Raw genomic sequence first — 7,665 nt, forward strand, 5'->3', positions numbered from 1 at the left:
ACAAGAGACTGGAGTTAGAAGAGGCAACACACCACTACTCTTTTGAAGAGTCAACTTCAAACAGGAAACTTGGAATAATTGTTTAAAGTGGTATTGAAGCATTAAATTCATTACACACTTGGAAGTGATCCATCTTATAAGGCGTGTTTAGTTTATGGACTGATCTTGATATTGTTTTGTAATTTTCTCAGCTTTAAGCAATAGGTTACCAGGATCAGAAATAGATCCGCTCAAAGATCACGGGTGAGTTTCATGTTTATCAGTCAGCCAATACTTACTACAGACTCAATAAAGGCAAGGTGCTCTGCTAGGAATCAAAGGACTTTTTAATCATATGACACAACAGCAACAGCAACAACAATTGAGGTGTGACCTTGGCCTTCAGAGTCCATCCTCTAGCTGGGGGAGTCAGATACCAACACCTAGCAACAAAATGCACAAGTACAAGGTAATAAAAGGTAAGCACCCAGTGGAACAGCTACGTAACTGGTGAAGGAGTTCCGGTAAGGGACAGGTCACTTTAGGAAGGAGTGATCAACAAACTCTCTATACAAGAGGGAGGATTGAAAGTGTGTAAGAATGTAAATGGAGAGGTAAGAAAAATAAAATTATTGGAGAGGTAAGGGGTACAATTTTGATAAGGGAAACAGCTGGGGTGAATAAGCAGATGTGAGTAATGTATGATTTGAGTGGAGAGTTATGGTAGATGAGTTTGATAACACAGGCAGAAAAGATTGAGAGTCTTTAATGCAAGTTAAGTAGTTTGGATTTTATAGGCATTAAAAGGGAAGATTTTTGAGCAGGAAAAAATATATAAATACATATATTTAATTAGCATATGAGGTTCCAGTTGGATTTAAAATACAAAAGTTAGAGTTGAAGGTACCAGGTCAGAGTTTACTCTGAGTCTTAGTTTGAGGTTATAATTCAAGAAATAAAAATTATTAAACCCTTAGAATTTCTGAAGCACCATAGTAGTTGCTCCAGGACACAGACAACTGAATAAGAAATCACTAGAAAAAATTACCCCAGAATATCAAAAGAAAGAAAATATCTCTGGTTATTTCAGTAAATTTTTATGCTCAAGTACAACAGGACATGAATCCTATGGAACAGGAGAGGAAACATCATACACATAAAATAGAATAAAATGAGAAGGCAGCACAATGGTAAAAAAAAAAAAATAAGAGCAGTATAAGGAAATTAAAAATATTATAGCAGGTGGAAAACACTTTGGAGATTAAAAATATAGGATTATAAAGAAGCAGAAAGGTATTTAAGAAATGGTGGACAAATTTAAGAAAAATTATTTTTAAGAAAAAAATATGTAATATAGATAGTAAAACTTCAATAATATTGATTGGAAAGTCCCGATTATATGAGCAGAAACTAAAATCCAAAAACTGAGGAGACTTGAGAAGAAATAAAAGCTTGACTAATGTTCTCTCTTATATAGAAAGGGATTAAAAACTGTAATTTTTTACTCTAAAACAAAATAGATTAAAGAATGCTTTTGAAAAGTTGAAAAGTAATCAATAGTTGAATTAAAACAAAATATACTCTTCCTAATACACTAGAAATTAATATAGCAAAGAAAGTATGGCTTATATTCTGAATTTCAGAAAATAATAAAATAGTAAGAAAGCATGACTAAAAGAATTATAGAAAATGAAAGAAGTAGGGCCAAATATAAAAACAAGTATAAAAGAGTTAAATATTCCCTTTCAAAAACATTCAGTCTGAAGAAAAAAAAATCTCACTACTTCAATTAACAATAACATACCTAAAAAAATGTAAATAAAATAACAGTAAAAAATTGAACTAAGCAAATTATATAAATAAAAAAATGAAAGGGTTGCAACAGTAACATCATATAAAACATTAAGGCAAAAACACAGAGAGACAGTTAATTCATACAATACAGGTAAAACTTACTATATATTGCTATAATTTTCCAGATAGGTAATTTTATTATATCAAAATATAATATGATATATAAAATACAAAAAAGTATATGATACTCATGAATAAATTTTTTAAAGTCAATAAAAGAGAATTAAGACAATCTTTGACGAATCAAATAGCGAAACATAAATATAAAAAAGGCTATTATAATATAAATACTTAGTTTAATAACTATATCAGGCTTTGTATCCTCCAGTGAAAGAATACAAATATACGTTGCTTTTGTTGTTATTGTTGCTTATGTTTGATTTTGTTTTATTTTTGCAATATCCCTGTAATATTTACAAATTCAATCATTTAATTGGCTGCACCCACCCACACACACACACACACACATACACACACACAACCCAATCTCAGCAATTGCAGATATAGTTCCCAAAGAGGCACATTCTAAGATGGAGATAATCGTTTAGAAGGTTCAATATCTGTGGAAGGTAAGGAAAAGAGGCAGGATTGGATGAGGGAGCAGCAGAGCTGTGAGTTGGAGAACACATATCAGTCATTGGATTTGGGTCACCAGGGAAGGGAGTGTGGCATTTGATGGGGCAGCTTTTTAGTGGACGCAATCCCCTAGTATTATGAGAGCTGAGGGCTATTTACCTGCTGCAATCCCAGGAGGAATAACTATATTTTTCCATTCCCTAAAGAGAGTCTGAACTGTGCATCACAATGTCCATCATGGAAAGTCTAAAAAATTTGAAATAATAAAGGTCATATTTTCCAATAGAAAAGGAATAAAGGTATAGGTTAAAAATGAAAATATAAATTGACTTCTTAAACTAGAGTAATTAAAATCTTATTTCTAGATAGATTTATTCAAAGAGAAAACCAAAATTACAATTATTTCATGTTAATAATGAAAAAGAGTAATCTATAATTCAAAATATAAAAGATGTGACTAAATAACAATGATCTATTTAAAATGTATTACATCAAAATATTAAGAAAATTAATGAACAAGCTGAAGACAGGGAGGAAATATCTGTAGTACATATGTTTGGCAAAGGATTTGTATCCACAATATGTAAAGGGCTCCTACAGCTCAATAATAAAAAGACAAATAACCCAATTTAAAAATGGGCAAAAGATTTAAACAGACATTTCACAAAAGAAGATATACCGAATGGCAAAAGTGCACATAAAATGATGCTTAATATCATTAATCATCAAGAAAATGCAAATTGAAATCACAATTACATATTGTCTCACACCTACTAGAATGGTAAAATTAAAAAGATTGATAATATCAAATATTAATTAGAATGTGGATCAAATGGAATTCATATACATTGCTGGCAGTAGCATAAAAGTCACATCCTCTGGAAAAATGGCAGTTTCTGATAAAGTTAAACTCATTACCTGCCCTGTGACCCCCATTTCTATTAGGTATTTACAGATTACCTTAGGAAAACTTGTACAAGAATGTTTAAAGCAACTCTGCTTATAAGGGCCTAGAACTGGAAAGCAATAATATTCATCAACAGGAAACTAGATAAACAAATCGGGCATATTCATACAATAGACTATGACTTGGCAATGTGAAGAAATGAATCATGAATATATGTAACAACATGAATCTCAAATGTATGATTTAATTTATATGAAGTACAAGAACGGACAGGTGATGAAAATTAAGGCACACGCCTCTCTGAGGTGGAGCTCTCTGGAAAGTCACCCGATAAAACCTCCTGGGATGGAGGAAATGTTTTAGGTCTGGATTTGGGTGTGAGTTACATGAGTGTATGCATTTGACAAAATGAATTGAACTGTACACAAAAGATCAAATGCATTCCATTCGTTGCATTCCACTCTGCAGATCATACCTCAATAGAAAGAAAAACAAAGTGTTTTCAAAACTTTAAGAATTTTATTTCTATGTTATTTAAGTAATTTCAGAGCATCAAAAATATGGAAATCTCTTTATTTTCCAAAGTTCCTGTATCTCTGATTATAAAGCCTAGTATTGTGGATGAAACACACACACACATGTAACCTCTACCAAATCAAATCTATCATTATGCTAAAAGAATTATAAATTATGAGCAAATTACCTCTATTTCTCAAAAATGAGTATAACAGCAAAATCAAAGTATTAACAACACTATCATCTGATAGGTGTTCTAGAAGAACTCAATAATAGTTAACATTCATTCTTGATTTTAAAAAATAGCTAGATAAGCAAAATAAGGCAGTTCCTTAAATGTCAAAAAGTCTATCACAGCACATCTGTACTCAATTTCATAATAATGGGAAATACTAGAATTATTTCCATTAAATTCAGAAATAAGCCCAATTTTTCAATAATTATTTATTTCTATTCTGGAAATTCTATTGTAGTAATACAAGAAAGCAAAAGGAGTACAAGCTTTTAAAATGTGAAAATATGGAATAACTAATAACTTTTTCACGTGTAAAAAGGATGGATTACTTAATAAGTAGATTGGTGTAACTTCCCAACATTTAAAAAAGATAAATTTCATAGCATATTGCAAATAAATTAGAAATAAATTACATTTTAAATTAAAAGCAAATAACCATAAAGCCACTAAAAATAATTATAGGTTAAAATATACATAATTTTACAGTGGTTAAAAACATTGTAAACTTAAACCTATGGCAAAAGCCTTAAAAAGAAAGTTTAAAAAATTTGGGAAACTCTCTTTTAAAAAGTTAAAATTTTCTAAAGGTTTTTTTTTTTTTTTATCACAAATATATAAACAGCATTTGTTTGTAATTGCTGCAAATTATAAGCAAAAAACAATATGAAAAATAGGCAAATGACATGAATAGGAAAAAGAGAAAAAAAACAAAAGTAGTTAAAATTTGTTGCTAGTAAATTTTATTAATGAATTACTGTTTTAACCACACAAATCAAATCAATAACATTTAAAATAAAAATGACCAACTTTTTAAAAGAAAATGAATATCTCTAACCAGGAAGACATTGAACATGGCCTATATGCATAGAAATATATAATTGGCTAAACAAATCATGGTATGACTGTATCACCAATGACTATGCTTCAATTATAATCATATGTTGTATAAGAAAACACCATTGAAAATATAGAGAATTACTGTCGTGAATAAAATATGTTGCCTGATATCTTTGTAACTTGACATCATTTTTGGAAAAATATTCATTTTTAAATAGACTAGAGCATATACACCAAAACATTAAAAACATTATTTCCTCTGAGTAATACAAATAAAAAATGAATACTACATTTGCCTTTGATTTTTTTGCTATACTGTCCAATTTTGTCTACATCAAAAAAGAATTGAAAAGATTTCTTTGCAATCAGAAAGAATATATAAGCAAATGATAAAGAGACATGCCATAAAAGTTTAAAGCTGGACATAGCTCTGGTTAATAGAGGTAAATTGTCTTTGTTATTCTTCAGCTGAGAAAGAGACAGATGCATTTGCTAACTCTCATACACTGTTTAAAGAAGAAAAAAGAAAGAAAAAGTAAAAGAAGGAATACCAGCCTAAGCTCTAACAATAAAATAGATGAATTTTTTATTTCAAAATTTTATGAATTCTGAACACCAAAGATCAGAATGATAGTCAGTGCCCAATCTTAATTACTGCTATTGACACTTTAGGAGAAAATGAGAAAACAGGAAGATAGCTAGCCAGAGATAGATCCTACAGAAACACATATTTCCCTGGAATATAAGTAGCAGCAGGCCTACAATGTAGGCTATTCTCCAATCAAGCTGAGCTTCAGCAGCTGGTGTGAGTGAGAGTTACATGAAGTATAGTAATTTAACATGACCACTCATGTTTTCTGAGAACATTAAGTCTGGATCCAACATGAGCTATCAGCATGCTAGATTCAATTTTCTGTTGGCCCTAGAAAGTAGAAGAATATTCTCCAAAGTATCAGCAGTGTATGCAAGGCAGTAAGTACAGAAAATAGGAAAAAATTTAAAGTGGTTCTAAATGGTACTTGGGAAATGTCTTTTAAAATTAATCCTTTCTGACTCTTCATTGTGTTGCACAAATGAGAGGCCCCAAAATTATGGCTTAATACCCATTGTACATTCAACAATCAACAATCAGACAATGATACTTCATTCTCCCACACATAACGAAACTCTGTTTGAACTCATCAAAGTGAATTTATAGATGTGCTAAACTACCCAATGAGAAGATTGGGTGTAAGTAGGACAAGTTCCCTACTTGGTTTCCTAATGCAAGTAAATTACCAGCCAGGCAGGATTTCACGTGGTATAGAGGGAAAAAGTTAATAATTTTTGTCCCAACCTTGACCAAAATAGAGGCCTGAATTTTTCAGGACAACAAATTTTAAAACCTTGGCAGTGATCATTCAGGGATATTTCTGAATAGGATACATTCACATGAAGCCTTTTTCCCTTTGCCAGCGTCTCTATAACTACTAGGAACTTGGGAGAATGAAAACAAAATATCTGAGTGTAAACTGAACCAGAGTTGAATATTTATCCACTGCAATTTAATCTGAAGAGATGTTCTTCTAGCACTTAGGGTTTGGTTGAATCCCACAAAACCCAGCAATATTTAGAACTAAAATGGTTCTGTGTCCTTAGTTCACCTCTCAATATCAGACTTATGTGGTTGGAAGTGACTCTCATGATGTTAAATTCCCTTTTGACATCCATTCCATTCCAATTGATGTCAAAATGGAATTTAACATCTCCTTTGTGGTTGAAATCATGTTGTATTTTTAATTAGAGGGTTTCTCCTCAATATTTTAGAGGTATGAAGTTATAGAGTCCAAAAGTATTCCTCTCTGAGCATGGAGCAGAGGGGAAGGACACAGTCTTACAAATGAATAGGCAGCCGAAGAAAATGTTTCATTAATCCTTAATAGCAAAACAATATAGGAAAGATTTGAGGATACCCCATATAATTAATAGAGTAGAACTAAGCATACCACACATGCTTCCAAGAAGATCACAGAATGCACTGTGGAAAAAAGCAGTACAATGGTTAATAACTTCAGAGAAATCATGCAGAAAGTACTACACGTACCACATCCAAGATAATGACCAATCCTCTTCAAACTCATCCCATTTGGTAAATCTCTTCCAAAGCTCAAATTGCACCAGGCCGTCCTTAACCATCCTTGACACTTCAGGCACATAAAGCTAGTTTTACTTCCACTGCTTCAGTAATGAAAGCTACATGCAAATAAACAACAACGAAAACCTCTTGCTCATCTAAAAGACTCAAAAATATCTGTAAGCTTAATAATGAAGAGGGAAAACGGTGGCAAACTACCAACTTGGATTTTGAAAGGAGGTGGAGTGAGACAATGGCGTTTTGGGTCATACTAAGAACACACACAAACTGACCTCATGCATAAGAAGATGATCCAAATTCAAATCAGAACCAGGTGGTTCAGAACAACACCCTCAGAGCAACACATGATCTTTTGGAATAATGGGACTAAGAGCAAATGAATTGTAATCATGTTAAATATTTGTGTGTTTAAGAAACAGACTTTTCCATCTAAATTATTGGTAAACCAACCATCCAACTCTGAGAGATTTTATGTCTCTGCTGTAATGCCTGAAATCTGTGCTGCTATCCAGTGTTATCCAAACTCATAGGATTGAGCTGTTATGATTTTAATTAAACTTGCAAAGTGACATATTAAAAGCAGATCTAACCGAAGAGGCAACGAAAAAAGAGGGTGAGGCTTAAAAC

At 31.9% G+C, this 7,665-nt stretch overlaps 1 long non-coding RNA gene across 1 annotated transcript; it reads right to left on the reverse strand.

Moving 5' to 3' along the window:
* Nucleotides 1-373: 373 nt before the first annotated feature.
* Nucleotides 374-7,171, reverse strand: LOC130856525 (uncharacterized). The gene is made up of 3 exons (XR_009054605.1): nt 6,988-7,171; nt 2,569-2,655; nt 374-422 (listed from the first exon to the last, which is right to left on the reverse strand). It is a non-coding gene; the product is annotated as an uncharacterized LOC130856525 (long non-coding RNA).
* Nucleotides 7,172-7,665: the final 494 nt, after the last annotated feature.

Source organism: Hippopotamus amphibius, chromosome 7 (genome assembly GCF_030028045.1).
Source record: "Hippopotamus amphibius kiboko isolate mHipAmp2 chromosome 7, mHipAmp2.hap2, whole genome shotgun sequence".
Taxonomy (NCBI): Eukaryota; Metazoa; Chordata; class Mammalia; order Artiodactyla; family Hippopotamidae; genus Hippopotamus; species Hippopotamus amphibius.